The sequence below is a fragment of the Onychomys torridus genome, chromosome 11, assembly GCF_903995425.1.
Source record: "Onychomys torridus chromosome 11, mOncTor1.1, whole genome shotgun sequence".
Classification (NCBI taxonomy): Eukaryota; Metazoa; Chordata; class Mammalia; order Rodentia; family Cricetidae; genus Onychomys; species Onychomys torridus.
The window spans coordinates 2,809,672-2,826,208 of NC_050453.1; the positions used below are offsets into that span (position 1 = coordinate 2,809,672).

The 16,537-nt window shown below is 45.8% G+C and overlaps 1 protein-coding gene across 1 annotated transcript in view; it reads left to right on the forward strand.

Annotated features, from left to right (window-relative positions):
• Positions 1-933: 933 nt before the first annotated feature.
• The window catches only part of Hhat (hedgehog acyltransferase), a 266,168-nt gene continuing 250,564 nt past the window's right edge, over positions 934-16,537 (forward strand). The window contains exon 1 of the mRNA XM_036202504.1: positions 934-1,114. The gene's annotated coding sequence lies outside the window, so the exon portion shown is untranslated. The remainder of the gene's footprint in view (positions 1,115-16,537) is intronic.

The following is a 16,537-nucleotide window of genomic DNA, read 5'->3' on the forward strand; positions in this document are numbered from 1 at the left end:
TCTTAAACCGATGTTTCTGATTTACACGTAGTCAAACCTGTCTTTATTTTGTGTCTTCAGATGAACACTGTGCACTTGTAAAGGGGGTTGGGTATAAAGGACGACGAACCCACCTTAGTACCCGCGGAGGTCATTTAGAAACACAGGAGAGTCGCCCCCCACCCGCCTTGGTCTGACTGTCCCTGAACAGAGCTCACACTTTGCCACCTTCCTTGCCAAACCCTGGGATTTATTACAGTGGCCAGACACCGAGACACCCAGTTATTACAGATAAACTGGTCATGTGTATTGCATGTACGCTGAATGCTCCTGAAGAAGCCAGAGCAAGACTTCCAAATCTTCCTCTTTCCTCACCCTGTTTCCTTGGCGCAGGGTTGCTAGCTGAACCGGAGGTTTCCTGTTTAGGCTGAACTGGCTGGCCAGGGTCTGGGGCTCTGCTTGAATCCCTACCTTCATCGATGGGTTTCAGCCACTCTAGCCATGCCAGGCTCTTTACCTGGGTGTGGGGATTACACCTGCAGAGCAAGCATTTTACCCACTGAGCCACATCTCCCCAGCCCTCAGGAACTTTAAAGTATAAAAGTATGTCCCTATGACAGGCCATAAAAGACCAAGAAAGTATCCACCGTTCACGTGAACTCAGTATTAACTGGGCACCCTGTGTTTTTATTTGTGCAACCGGGCACTCCTGGTGCTGGGGAAGGTGGAAGTGATGGTTTTAGGTCTCAGAGAGTGCAAAGCCAGGTCTTCCAGAGGTCCCCCCCCCCCCCCCCCCGACTCTAAAAGCCATCACTGCTAAAAGCTGCTCACCGGCCTAGCCATCTTCCTGCTGCAGGGCAGGCCGCACACCCCTCACCCTAGACTCATTACTTGGGGGACCTGGGGAAAAGTCCGGACGCCTGAGGTTCTGGCGGGATCTGCGTGATTTGGCTCGGGTAAATGTTCAGAGCGCCGGCCAATCCAGTGTCCGAGAACCCGGGCGCGGCGTTTCAGAGCCAGGCGCTCACCCCCGCGGCCTCCGACCCGCGCTGAGCTTGCTGGCGAGTCCTTCCCGGGAGGGGAGGTGGGGGACGCCTACTTCCCCGCGAGCCCAGCTCTGCCCGCGGTGACTCAGGTGACTTCACCCGCTCTAGACAGGCCGGGCAAGCGGGTCGGCCGGGCGTGCGTGGGGAATCCGAGGGCGAGCGCTTAGGGGGGGCGTGGGCGGCGAGGACGCGCGCGGGGGGTGTCGGCGGGCGCGCGTGTAGATTAGGCGGGAGGGCTCGCGTGGAGCTGGAAGGGCGCAGAAGCCTGCGGTTGCAGAGGCCGCCACTACTTCACCCGCGCGGAGGCAGGGGGCTGGCTGGGGTGTCGCAGCAGGTCGTGGGAGGCTCGCCGCTGACGTGGAGAGAAACGCAGCGGCGCTTCCGCTTCCCGTGTCCTCGCGCCCTAGGGCGGCGACACAAAGGCGCGGAGCCCGGGGAACCCGCAAACCCTGCTGCTCCGTGCAGGAGAAGGCGCCGACATGGCCGTTGCGCCCGGCCCAGCGCCGAGTTTTCTCTTTTCTTCTATTTCCGTGTGTGTGTGTGTGTGTGTGTGTGTGTGTGTGTGTGTGTGTGTGTGTGTCCCAAACTTCCATCGTATTCAGTGAGGCAGGGTCTCTCAATCAAACCCAGACTGGGCCCCTGGAGATGGAGGGGATTATAGGCCCTGGGGCATTTTATGTGCATCTCATGGATTTGAACTTGTGTCTTCAAGCCTGTGTTTAACCACTGAGTCATCTCCCTACTTCTTAGTGATTTCTTTCACTTTCTATTCTCTGGACTCGGTTTCCCTCTTAGGTTCAGTGGCAAGACTGGAGACACCTTCCAGAATCTAGGTGCACACAGCCTTTGAGGGAGCGAGGAACTGTGTTGGCAGCTTTTGAATCAGGGCCTTCCGCTTGGGGGCGCTGCTGTGCGCCTGCCCCTTGCAGTGTGGTATCTTCATTCTTAGAGCGGAAGCCCCCTCTTCAGTGCTATGGGATGCATTGGAGTGGGGCTTTTACTCTGGGCTGAGACTCCCACTCCCTCCAGTGTTTCTTTTCGTGTTCCACCTTCCCTGTGATTTTTCTCTCTGTTGGATTAAGTGTTGGCTAAAGACGGTTCTGACCTGAGAGGTGGCAGCCTGTAGTTCTTTCTCCTATGTTCTTACCTGGAGAAGTGAAGAGTGCTCAAAGCCGCCGCCCCACCACTAGCCCGTGCTAGGGTTGGGGTTTGGACTCTTCTTTACTTTGCTTCCTTTTGGAGAAGAAAATGAGATGGGACACCTTGGGTGAGGTCAAGGCCCGGGGTGGCTGTTGGCAGGATTGCCTGGTGATGGGCACCAGTCCTTGTGACCCAGGGGCAGGTGTGTGGCATATGGTTCTGCTGTACTTCAGGGCCTTTGGGAAATAAAGTCCCTAGTTCTTGCCATGGGCCTTTTTGGAGACTTTAAAAGGTGTGAAAAGAGCTCTGGTTGGTGTTGCATGGGGCCAGGGGGATCAAGAGGTCAAGGCAGCCACTGAGACATGAGACTCTGTTTCAAAATGCAAAACAGAAAATTTAAAAATAAGTAAAAGACATTAAAAAGTACAGGGATTATAAATGATATTGAAATAATTATCAAAATGCTACTAAAACTCAAATTTATACAGTGCTCTTTATTAACGGCCTGAAGGAATAAAATATCATTTGAAGCAGTTAACATCATTGAGAGTGACCCACACCTCCATCAACCATTCTTGTCGGACTTAGGACAGTGGTTGTATGACTGTGTGTGTGTTGAGGAGTCCCAGACATGCTTCATCAGACTCACTGCAAATTTATAGTCCATGTTTCCCCAGCACTTGAGAGGCAGAGGCAGGTGGATCTCTGAGTTCAAGGCCAGTCTGGTCTACAGAGTGAGTTCCAGGACTGCCAGGGCTGCACAGGGCAACTGAGATGTACATGTGAGTTCACAGCCCCTGAATCCCACCAATGGACACCCTGGGAGTAGAGGGCTGTGACCTCAGATGACCACTTGCTGAGAGGTGGTTTTCTTTCTAAGTTCTGTTTGTTTTTGCTGTTATTATTTAATGGGTTTGTTTGTTTTTGCAACAGTGTCTCACTGTGTAGCCCATGCCAGCCTGGAGCTTGGAATCCTCTTGCCTCAGCAGCCAAGTGCAGGGACATAGATGTGGACCCCTGTGGCTGAAGCATTTTGGCCACATTCTGACATCTGTTAGTCATTAAGTGTCTCCTCTGCTCAAGTTCACAGTTGTTTTAGTGAAAAAAGCTTCCTAGAGGGAACTGCTGGGTTGTACACACACACACACACACACACACACACACACACACACACACACACACACGCACACACCCCGCTCTGTTCCTTCTGTGGGTGACACTTGCAGAGGGACCCTGTCTGGGGTGGACTGCATCATCTCTCCTTTCAGTGATGGTAAGTGCGTGTGTGTATGAGGTTTTTTTGGTCACGGTGACCAAATATCCATGTCAGAATCCACTTAGGGAGGAGAGAGTGGTTTTGGCTCATGTCCTGGCAGCGAGGGCATGCCGCACTAGGGTAGTTCGCATTGTGGTGGCCAGGAAGCAGAGAGGGGGAGCACGGGCCCTCAGGAGGCTTTCTTGTTTTAGTCTGTCTGGGCCATCCACATCCTTGGCTAACCCCCCTGGAAAGCCCTCACTGACAGGACAGGGGTGGGCTTCCCCTGCCTCACAGGTGTTTCTCAGTCCAGCCAAGTTACAGTGAAGAGCAATTGTTCTGGGTTTCAGGGCATCACTGGTTATTGTTTTAGCTACTTGCTCTGACCGAAATGCCCACAAGAAACAGTTCCCCATGCATGACTAGGTGTTAAATCCATCAGTGGGAAGGGGAGTTAGAGGCTGCGGGTCACATTGTATCCACAGTCAGGAAGCAGAAAATGAACAAGAAATGTGGCCTGGCTGTAAACCTCAATGTTTAGACTCGGTGACCCACCAGGCTCCACTTCCTAAAGGTTCTCCAAACTCAAACAGGGTCCCTAGTAGGGTACCTAGTGTTCAGTGAACGAGGGGACATTTCTCATCCCTCCTCAACGCTAGTGTCAGGGAAGGAAATGGATTCTTGCAGCTTAGCCCATACCCTGAGATGACCTGAGGATGCTCTAGTGAACCATATCATGCTGATGCGTTTGAAAATTAAGATAAAAAATGAAGACAGGAGAACACGGGTTGAGTATCCCTGAGAAATGGAGTGTAGCTTAAAATCCTGCCCCCTGCCAGCTTTGTAGTAAGATCTTCCAAATATCACAAAAATAACGAGAAAGGAAGAGGGCTACTATTTGTTTGTTTATAAGGCCACATAGCATTGTTTTGAAACTTGACAAGGAAATTACTAGAAACTGTGTGGGACCAAAAGTCAGTAAAAAAGATACAAAGGATACAATGAAATAATGTGGGGGCAAATTGATCCCAGCATTCTAGAAAAACGATAGCAGGCTGTGGCCTCTTGGGTTTACTCAGGAAAGCTTTGTTCAAAAAGGAATAAACCAGCTAAAGCCCAACTATGGAATAGTGTGTGTGTGGGGATCTCTGAAAAATCTTCTACCTATGAGCAGTACAAACTTTTGGCCAGGGGATGTGGCTCAGTGGGCTGAGTGCCTGCCAAACACACTTTCAGCTCTGGGTGGCATCTTCAACACTGTATAAAAAGGGCATGGTGGCATGTGTCTCTAAGTCCAGCACTGGGGTATTCAGTCATTCTCAGTCACATCATTGGAGGCAGCCTGTAACAAGAGACATGGTCTAAAAACAAATAAGCAAACAGAAAACAAAACAAAAACACCTTTTTAAGGGAGGGAAATTAAAGATTTTAAATGATGGAAGATACGTTATTTTCTTTTCGATCCACAGAGTAAGTTAGAATCTAGTCTTGGACTGATTGTGCTGGGGTATGCCTTTAATCCCAGCACTCTGAAGGCAGTCAGTAGGAGCTCTGTGTGTCTCAGGCCAGTCTGGTCTAGTCTACATATCAAGTTCCAGGCAAGGCAGGGAGGGGTACATGGAGAGACCCTGTATTAAAAAATAAAATCAATCAAAACCCAGGAGATTATTTTTCAAAAATAGAAGTTGATAAGCTGGTTCTGATAGTTTCTTGGGAGTTGTTTGCTCTGGGAAGAGCCAAGGTCCCTGGTCACCATGTAGTTCTGTAGTGAGTGTTGGGTGGCTGATACCTGGTTGAGTGTGTAGGCCTGGATGCATGTGTTATCTCAGATTGGTGACAGGGTCACAATGAGTACATTGGGGAGAAGAGGAACTAGAGAGGATGCTGGATCAATGGGAAGTCCATATGGGCAATAATTTTTTGTTTGTTTTGCTTTTGAAACAAGGCCTCATTCTGTAGCCCACACTAGCCTTGGACTTACAGCAGTCCCTCCTGAGTGCTGGAATTACAGGTGTGAGCCACCATTGGCTGAATCTTTTTCTGTCTCATCCCATATATAAAAATTAATTGCCATTTATCATACATGAGAAGGTTAAGACCATATGCTTCTAGAAGAAAGCGAAGTAAAACATCTCTATGATGTCAGCACACAAACAGCATCAACTATAATGGGAAACACTGGCAAGACCTGGTGACCAACTAAGGATTCTAAAAAGAGAAGGCAAGTTAGAGAAGAATTCACGGTACACAGACCCACATGTGTCCATTCAAGCTGTAGAAAGTCATCAGTAAACAAGGAAGAAAAAGACAGATTCATAGGAAAACTGGGCAGGTGTCACGTCACCTCCAAATTCCCAATAAACAAGCAAAACAGCAAACCTCATGAACAGTCAGGGAGCGTGAAATGAAAGCACGTTGGCCACTCCTCGACAGTCCCTAGTGGCCAAAATGAACAAGGCCAGCAAGCCAGGTGCCCAGAGGATGTGGATGTGCTGTAGTTTGCTGCTGTGGGCATGGGCATTGGCCTATCTGAAAGTCTGTTCTGAGGCGTCATTTATTTGCATTTATGTAACAGCCCCTATGGCTGGTGTCCCATTCATAGACAGCAGAGAGACCTATGTCGGTGTCAAAAGGTCGATTTAAAGACCTGGCTGGAAGCAGCTCTTGACCTCTCACAGTGGCAGGGGTGAGTGCTCTCTAGTTGTCTATACGGTGGGCATTCTACAGTCCTGAAGAGAATGAATGAAACCAAGAAGGTTAGCGCTGTGTGAAGTCAAATTCTAAACTGTACGAAACTGAGATTGGATGATTTAAATATGCTAATGTGACTCCAGTGTGCTTTGGTAAAGGTATGGGGTGGCACCCTTTCTACCTTTAGAAATAAGTTAGCAATCTATTCCAAGTGCTGGTCAAATGGTGGCGTCTACGGGGACAACAAGGGTCACAATCACCCTTCTCTAATGGGGTCAAAGCTGCTTATGAAATGGAGTCTCTCAGGATGAGGCAACAGCCTGTGGAAAAATTAGTTTTAAACAATATGGCGTGACTTAGGATAGAGTACAGCCTGACCTCAACAGCAAGTCCATGTCTTAAAAGCCTGCATTTTAAAAAGTATACTTTAATAAAAAATATGTAAAGTGTTCTGCTGTAAGAGAAATTTGGCTCATTCAGATTTACCCTAATCTGGGGAGTCTGAAGTATAGAGGGCATATTATTGGTGATTAAAAGGCCTCAAGATAGGTGGAGAACTGTCAAGGGAGAAAATGCAATATCAGATCAGTATTTTTTTTTTTTTTTGTTTTTGTTGAATTAGGGACTTGTAAAGTTGATTTCCTTTCGCTGGTCTTTAATGCTCATATAAAAAGACTTAGGGTTGTGTTTGATGATAGGATTGGGGTGATGTGGAAGTCCGGGAATGCTAAATTGAGGACCAAGCATAAAATTTTGCTTTTGGATTAATTTTCTTCTGGTTTGATTTTTTCAAGTTTATAGCAATTGGATTAAAAAACAGCTTGCTTGAGGGGCTGGAGAGACGGCTAAGTGGTTAAGAGCATACACTGCACTTCTAGAGGACCAGAGTTGGGTTCCCAGCATTCCAGTCAGGTGCATTACAACTCCAGCTTCACCTTGCTGGGGGAACACCACCCACATGTGGGAGGCATCAGTATCTGCTAATAAGGAAAGCCAGACATGGGTAAGCCAACACCTGCTCTCCATCTGCTGAGCACTGACTAGTCACTCAGGTGGCCCGAGGGTGATGTCAGCAGAACCACCCACAAGGCCAGGATCATGTAGGATCCCCATTCAAAGCCAGCACACAGTGGAGGACGTGGGGGTGGGGCTGCTGAGCTGGGAACTGGTGCAGCCTGCTGCAGGGTTAGAGGCCCTCAGTTTGTGTTAAAAGACTTTCTGCTGAGTCCTGGAGTCACCTCCAGTCGGTCCATCACCCCCTGCATGTCGTGGTGGGGCGAGGTGTGGAGAAGGATCTCCCTTGATAGGATGTGGGCCGGAGAGCAGGGCCTGTTGGTTGGCCTTGGTGGGGATCACCATGAGTCTGGACTTTGTTTTCTAGGGGAAGGGAATCATGTTAATTTATATTCTGCATACAAAGCAAGTACTGTTCCATCTGGTTGGATCTCAGGCGAAGCCGAGGCCCCGAGTCGCCCCATTGCCTCACTCTCCTCAAAGCTGCAGTTGTCCCAGTGGTGTGAATTCTCTTCACTTTCTTACGCTTCTGGAGTGCACATCCCTCCTAAAATGCCCCCCACTCGGCCTGCCTCTCTGTGGTCCACCAGCTCTCACACACAGGAGTTAGCATGGCTTACTCTGATCTCTTAGCAAGTCTCTGGAGGAATGGACAAGGTAGACACTCGCATATTTTAATTACATCTAGTTGGCTTTCAAGTTTCCTTAGGAAGTACCTAAAATTATACCTACATTTAAATTTATTTACATGTAGATAGCTTATACTATCATTCAGCATTCTGAAAGACCTATTTCTTTATAGATTTTTGAGAACAAAAAAGGAATCTGAGAAAGTGAGGCTGCTGAGGGAAAGTTAGAGAATCTCAGCTCTGCTGCTCTGCTGTGTGACTCTGGGCAGGTTTCCTAACCTTTCTGGGTCTTGGTTTCCTTTGCAGTAGATAATGACACCTTCAGGGTTGTAATTATGGTGAGAATTGATGCTTGTGACTGCATCTTCAGCACAGTTAACATGTAAAGTGCTCTTATCAGATCAGAGCTACTGAGAAACAGTAGGAAAGACATACAAAGGGACGTCGTCCTCTTGTTAGACATGGGAAGGGGAGATGGTCCATTTAGTGAAGTGCTTTCCACACAAGTCTGAGACCCCGAGTCCAGATCTCCAACACCCGTGTTTTAATAAGGAGAGAAAATTGAGGAAGAAACCCAGTTCTGCCTTCTGACCTCTGCACGAGGGTATACACACAGCTACTCATGCATACAGATGAACACACACACACACACACACACACACACACACACACACACACACACGAATGAGAAGACATTGAACAATGGGGAGATGCCTTGCTGCTCTGCCCCGGACAGGGTAGGGTTTCTGTCTCTGAGAAGGTGGGAGCTAGGAACTCTGGTCCCCCATTTCTGGTCAGTGCTGGCTTCTGCCTGTCCCTGTGAGGACCTGTTCTCTCTCAGTGGAATTCTGGAAAGGAGGAAAGGAGTTGTGAGTCCGTGTGATGGTGTCTGTGAATCAGGCGGGTGTTAAAGGACAGAGTGACGAGGGGGAAGTCACTCTAACACAGAAACACTGTCGCGGAGGAGTTCTCAATATTTTGCGGCAAAAATGTCTTCTCTATGGGTGTAGGTCTCTTTGATTTTGTGAACCACAGATACTTTAAAAGCATTGCCAACCTTAGTTCTCTTCTTTCTGTCTGTTTCACTGCCTTCAGCTTCAGGCTCTTGTTGATAAGGTGTTGGGACCCTGGTCCTGCATTTGGACTTACCTGTGTGTTTGTGTTTGATCCCCAGCCCACTGCAGAGGCCTGGACTAGTTTGCTGATGGAACTTAAATGTACACCATGTTTGTGGTTTGTGTTGCTTAAAAAAACAAAAAAAAAAAGGATGGGAAGGAGTCACACCATACAACAGGGCCCACATGGGAGGTTTATTGAGGGGAGGGAGAGAAGGGGCAGAGACTGGTCCCTGAGGACAAGAACAAAGGAAGAGAAAAAAAAAGAGACTGGAGGTGGGCAAGGCCTGCTTTTTTTTTTCCTTTTTTTTTTTTTTTAAATTATTATATGCTTTAATTTTATACATCAGCCATGGGTTCCCCTGCCCTCCCCCCTCCTGCCCCCACTCCCACCTTCCCCCCAAACCCTTCCCTCCATTCCCATGTCCTCCAGGACCAAGACACCCCTGGGGATTCATTTAAACCTGGTGGATTCAGTACAGGCAGGTCCTGTCCCCTCCTTCCAGGCTGAGCAAAGTGTCCCTGTGTAAGCCCAAGGTTCCAAACAGCCAGCTCATGCACTAAGGACAGATCCTGGTCCCACAGACTGGGTGCCTCCCAAAAAGATCAAGCTATTCAATTGTCTCACTTATCCAGAGGGCCTGATCCAGCTGGGGGCTCCACAGCCTTTGGTTCATAATTCATGTGCTTCCATTTGTTTGGCTATTTGTCCCTGTGCTTTTTGCAATCTTGGATTCAACAATTCACGCTCTTGCAGTCCCTCCTCTTTCTCGACAGTTGGACACCTGGAGCTTGACCTAGGGCCTGGCTGAGGATCTCTGCATCCACTTCCATCAGTTATTGGATGAGAGTTCCAAGACGACTGTTAGGGTATTTGGCCATCTGATCACCAGACTAGGTCAGATCAGGCTTTCTCTCAACCATTGCCAGCAGTCTACAGAGGATATATCATTGTGGATTTTTGGGGACCTCTCGAGCACTCTGCCTATTCCTGTTCTCATGTGGTCTTCATTTAGCATGGTCTGTTATTCCTCGCTCTCCCTTTCTGTTCTTGACCCAGCTGGGATCTCCTGCTCCCCTAAGCTTTCTTTCCCTCAAATCTTGCCCTTCATTACTCCCACTGTCATCCAGGTTGTTCATGTAGATATCCATTTTTCTGTCATTGGGTGATCCCTGGGTCTTTCCTAGGGTCCCGTTTTCTAGGTAGCCTCCCTGGAGTTGTGTAGCAGTCTAGTCATCTTTGTTTTACATCTAGTATCCTCCTATGAGTGAGTACATACCATGTTTGTCCTTCTGAGTCTGGGTTACCTCACTCAGGATGATTTTTTCTAGATCCATCCATTTGCCTGCAAACCTCACGATGTCACTGTTTTTCTCTGCTGAGTAGTATTCCATTGTGTATATGTACCATATTTTCTTTATCCATTCTTCAGTTGAAGGGCATTGAGGTTGTTTCCAGGTTCTGGCTATTACAAATAATGCTGATATGAACATAGCTGAGCAAATGCCCTTGTGGTATGATTGAGCATTCCTTGGGTATATGCCCAAGAGTGCTACAGCTGGGTCTTGGGGGAGATGGATTACCAATTTTCTAAGGAAGCGCCATATTGATTTCCAAAGTGGCTGTACAAGCTTGCAATCCCACCAGCAGTGGAGGAGAGTTCCCCTTGCTCCACATCCTCTCCAGCATAAGCTGTCTTCTGTGTGTTTGATCTTAGCCACTCTGACAGGTGTGAGGTAGTATCTCAGAGTCGTTTTGATTTGCATTTCCTGGATAATTAGGGATGTTGAGCAATTCCTTAAATGTCTTTCAGCCATTTGAACTTCCTCTGTGGAGAATTCTCTGTTTAGTTCTATATAGCCCATTTCTTAATTGGACTGTTGGGCATTTTGATGTCTAATTTCTTGAGTTCTTTATATATTCTGGATATCAGCCCTCTGTCAGATATGGCATTGGTGAAGACCTTTTCCCATTCTGTAGGCTGTTGCTTTGTCTTGTTTGACCATGTCCTTTGCTCTACAAAAGCTTCTCAGTTTCAACAGGTCCCAGTGATTGATTGTTTCTCTCAGTGTCTGTGCTACTGGTGTTATATTTAGAAAGTGATCTCCAGTGCCAATGCATTCAAGAGTACTTCCTACTTTCTCTTCTATCAGGTTCAGACTAACTGTATTTATGTTGAGGTCTTTGATCCACTTGGACTTAAGTTTTGTGCACGGTGACAGATATGGATCTATTTGCAGCCTTCTACACATTGACATCCAGTTATGCCAGCACCATTCATTGAAGATGCTTTCTTTTTTCCATTGTACATTTTTGGCTTCTTTGTCAAAAATTATATGTTCATAGGTGTGCGGGTTAATGTCAGGGTCTTCAATTCGATTCCATTAGTCCACATGTCGGTTTTTATGCCAGTACCAAGCTGTTTTTATTATGGTAGCTCTATAGTAGAACTTAAGGTTGGGGATTGTGATGCCTCCAGAGGTTGTTTTATTGTACAGGATTCTTTTGGCTATCCTGGGTTTTTTGTTTTTCCATATGAAGTTGAGTATTATTCTTTCCAGATCTGTGAAGAATTGTGTTGGTAATTTGATGGGGATTGCATTAAATCTGTAGATTGCTTTAGGTAAGATCTCCATTTTTACTATGTTAATCCTGCCTATCCATGAGCATGGGAGATCTTTCCATTTTCTGACATCTTCTTCAATTTCTTTTTTCAGGAACTTAAAGTTCTTGTCATATAGGTCCTTCACGTGCTTAGTTAGAGTAACCCCAAGGTATTTTATATCATTTGTGGCTATTGTAAAGGGTGATGTATCTCTGATTTCCTTCTCAGCCTGTTTATCTATTGTATATAGGAGGGCTACTGATTCTTTTGAGTTGATCTTGTACCTGCAATGGTGCTGAAGGTTTTTATTAGCTGTATCAGTTCCTTGGTTGAATTTTTGGGGTCACTCATGTATACTATCATGTCATCTGCAAATAGGGAGAGCTTGACTTCTTCCTTTCCAATTTGTATCCCCTTAATCTCTTTATGTTGTCTTAGAGCTATGGCTAGAACTTCAAGTACTATATTGAATAAGTATGGGGAGAGGGGACAGCCTTGCCTTGTTCCTGATTTTAGTGGTATTGCTTTGAGTTTCTCTCCATTTAATTTGATGTTGGCTGTTGGCTTGCTGTAGATTGCCTTTATTATGTTTAGGTATGTTCCCTGTATTCCTGATCGCTCCAAGACCTTTATCATGAAGGGCTGTTGGATTTTGTCAAATGCCTTTTCTGCATCTAGTGAGATGATCATGTGGTTTTTTTTCTTTGAGTTTGTTTATATGGTGTATTACATTGACGGACTTTGGTATGTTGAACCACCCTTGCATCCCTGGGATGAAGCCTACTTGATCATGGTGGATAATTGTTTTGATGTGTTCTTGGAGTCTGTTCACCAGAATTTTATTGAGTATTTTTCCATCAATGTTCATGAGGGAGATGGGTCTGTAGTTCTCTTTCTTTGTTGCATCTTTGTTTGGTTTAGGAATCACGGTAATTGTAGCCTCATAGAAGGAGTTTGGTAACATACCTTCTGCTTCTATTGTGTGGAACAATTTAAAGAGTATTGGTATTAAGTCTTCTTTGAAGGTCTGGTAGAATTCTGCAGTGAAACCATCTGGTCCAGGGCTTTTTTTGGTTGGGAGACTTTTAATGACTGATTCTATTTCCTTAGGGGTTATTGGACTATTTAAATGGTTTATCTGGTCTTGATTTAACTTAGGTATGTGGTACCTATCCAGAAAATTACCCATTTCTTTTAGATTTTCCAGTTTTGTTTTGTAAAGGTTTTTGAAGTATGACCTGATGATTCTTTGGATTTCCTCATTGTCTGTTGTTATGTCCCGTTTTCATTTCTGATTTTGTTAATTTGGATGCTCTCTCTCTGTCTTTTGGTTAGTTTGGATAAGGGCTTGTCTATCTTGTTGATCTTCTCAAAGAACCAACTCTTTGTTTCATTAATCCTTTGTATTGTTCTCTTTATTTCTATTTTATTAATTTCAGCTCTCAATTTGGTAATTTCCTGGCGTCTGTTCCTCCTGGGAGACTTTGCTTCTTCCTGTTCAAGGGCTTTCAGGTGTGCTGTCAAGTCACTAGCATGAGATTTCTCCAGCTTCTTTATGTGGGCATTCAGTGCTATGAATTTCCCTCTTAGCACTGCTTTCATAGTATCCCATAAGTTTGGGTATGTGGTGTATTCATTTTCATTGATCTCTAGGAAGTCTTTAATTTCTTTCTTTATTTCTTCCTTAACCCATTGGTGATTCAGTTGAGCATTATTCAGTTTCCATGAGATTGTAGGATTTCTGTAGTTTTTTCTGTTGTTGAAATCTAACTTTAAACCATGGTGGTCTGATAGAACACAGGAGGTTATTCCAATTGTTTTGTATCTGTTGAGATTTGCTTTGTGGCCAAGTATGTGGTCAATTTTAAAGAAGGTTCCATGGGGTGCTGAGAAGAAGGTATATTCTTTTTTGTTTGGGTGGAATGTTCTGTAGATATCAATTAAGTCCATTTGAGCCATACCATCAGTTAAGTCCATTATGTCTCTGTTAAGTTTCAATTTGGCCGATCTGTCCAGAGGTGAAAGTGGGGTGTTGAAGTCTCCCACTATTAATGTGTGGGGTTTTATATGTGATTTAAGCTTTAGTAATGTTTCTTTTACATATGTGGGTGCCCTTGTGTTTGGGGCATAAATGTTCAGAATTGAGACTTCATCTTGGTGGATCTTTCCTGCGGTGAGTATGTAATGTCCTTCATCATCTCTTTTGATTGATTTTAGTTTGAAGTCTATTTTGCTGGATATTGGGATGGCTACACCAGCTCGCTTCTTAAGACCATTTGATTGGAAAGTCTTTTCCCAGCCTTTTATTCTTAGGAGGTGTCTGTCTTTGAATTTGAGGTGTGTTCCTTGTATGCAGCAGAAAGATGGGTCCTGTTTTCATATCCATTCTGTTAGTCTGTGTCTTTTTATAGGTGAATTAAGTCCATTGATATTAAGGGATATTAATGACCAGTGATTGTTCTTTCCTGTTGTTATTTTTATTTTTTGGTGGTAGTGTGTGTGTACTTCTCCTCTTTGGGGTTTACTGCTGTGGTGTTACCTATTGCCTGTGTTTTCATGGGTGTATCTGCCTTCCTTATGTTGGAATTTTCCTTCTAGTGCTTTCTGTAGGGCTGGGTTTGTGGATAAGTATTGTTTAAATCTGGTTTTGTCTTGGAAGGTCTTGTTCACTCCATCTATGATGATTGAAAGTTTTGCTGGGTATATTAGTCTAGGCTGGCATCCATGGTCTCTTAGTGTCTGCATTAGATCTGTCCAGGTCCTTCTGGCTTTCAAAGTCTCCATTGAGAAATCAGGTGTTATTCTGATGGGTTTGCCTTTATAAGTCACTTGGCCTTTTTCCTTTGCTGCCCTTAATATTCTTTCTTTATTCTGTATGTTAAGTTGTTTAATTATTATGTGGCAAGGGGACTTTTTTGGGGGGGTCTAGTCTGTTTGGTGTTCTATAGGCTTCTTGTATCTTCATAGGCATTTCCTTCTTTAAGTTGGGAAAGTTTTCTTCTATGATCTTGTTAAATATATTTTCTGTGCCTTTGAGTTTGTATTCTTTTCCTTCCTCTATCCCTATTAGTCGTAGGTTTGGTCTTTTCATGGTGTCCCAAATTTCTTGGACATTTTGGGTCATGACTTTGTTGGTTTTAGTGTTTTCTTTGACTGATGAATCTATTTCTTCTACCGTATCTTCAACACCAGAGATCCTCTCTTCCATCTCTTGCATTCTGTTGTTTATACTTGCCTCTGAAGTTCCTGTTTGTTTACTCAGATTTTCTATTTCCAGCATACCTTCTGCTAGTGTCTTCTTCATTTTTTTCTATTTCCCTCTTCAGGTCTTGGACTGTCTCCCTTGCTTTTTCATGATTTTCTTTCAAGGACTTATTGTTTTCTTCTGCTTTAATTGTCCTTTCCTCTAGTTTTTTTTATAGCGTTCTTCCTGTGTTTTGTTTGTCTGTTCCTCTACTTTATTTTTGATTTCTTCTATATAAGGCTGTAGCCTCTTCATGATGTTACTTATAAGGTTGTTTTCTTCTTCTTCTGCCATTCCATGATGTTCAGGTCTAGCTGTTGGAGAAGGGCTAGGTTCTGGTGATGCTGTATTGCTCTTTATTTTGTTGTATGTACTTCTGCCTTGATGTCTGCCCATCTCCTCTTGGGTTCGTTCTTGGTCTTATCAGTGTACTTGGTCCAGAGAGAGCTGACAGATTTACGGAGCTTCTCTCTGGTCCAGATGGAAGCTCTGGGCCAGATGGGAGCGCTGGTCCAGATGAGAGTGCTGGCCAGATAGGAGCTGGGGGGCTGGACTCTGAGTCTCGGGAAGTCCCTGGGGTCTCCTTATTTTGTCCAGATGGAAGTTCCTCTGGTTTCTGGTCCAGATGGGAGTTCCAGGGCAGGATGGAAGCTGGGGGCTGGTCTCTGATTCTCAGGAAGTGGCTGGGGTCTCTGGCAGATGGGTGTGGGGGCAGGGTGTGGAGACTGTAGGGTCTGCCTGCAGTCTTGGAATAGGTGAGCCTTCCCCGCAGGGCCCGCTGATTGGCTGGAAACTGGGGCCAAGTTGGTCAGGTCCTCCAGGGATGGCCTGTGTCCAGCGGTGGGACCCAGGGGCAGTTGCCTCTCTGACTATACCCCCAGGCACTCACCTCTGGTCCAGATGGGAGTTCTGGGCAAGGCCTTTTTATATGAAAATGTGGTGAATGCACACAGTGGGTGCTCTCAGTGGCTGCAGCTGAGGTATATCCTGTCAGGAAGGACCTAAGGGCCGGCCAGTGCAGATGCCTAAATGCTAACATTCCCACCTTTTATTTCTTATAAAAAGGTGCGGAGTTAGAAAGGGGTAGCAGGTGAGGCAGGGATGTTCTTAAGAATGCTTCCTGCTAGCCTGGGGGGGGGGGGCATCAGTCATCTTTGGAGGTCCTGAGACAGCTGGGGTGCTGGCCACATCCGAGGGTAGCTGGCTCTTTCACTTCACTGTCCAGGCTCTGTGGAACTGCCTGGTGCCTCTTGGACTTGGCAAGATGCTGTTCAAGATGGATCCAAATCGACTTCCTGGAGCTCACAAGAAATCATGATGAGGTCACCAGCAAGATGGAGGAGAGCCACATGGTTGCTGTTTATAGTTACGTGTACATACACACAGAGTTAAACAGGAGTTGAGTAAATAGAAAGGGCAAACCAGAGTGTGCTGAGCAAGACGAAGCCGGCTTCTCCATCTGACCCCGACACTGCAGCAAACAGACAGAACATTTAGAGAAGGAGAGACACAAGCAGGTCTTGGAGCAAAGGAAAAAGAAAGAAACTGGAGAATTCTTTCTCGGTTCCCTGACTGCCTGGTTCAAGCAATACTGAGGCCAGATTTGATTTGAAAGGAGTAGTCAGTGGTTCTCCAGAAGACATCCCAGTGGGAGGGAGGAGGTCTATGACAGAGTTCCCAAAGATGAGGTGGAGAGAAGATCCAAAGCCCGAATGTTCTGGCATCCCAGGGATCCAGGGAGGATCAGATTAAGTGGGCACAAGCTGTTAAGTCGTTATGCAAGAACAGGGGCCGAGGGCTAAGAGCCTGAGAGAGACA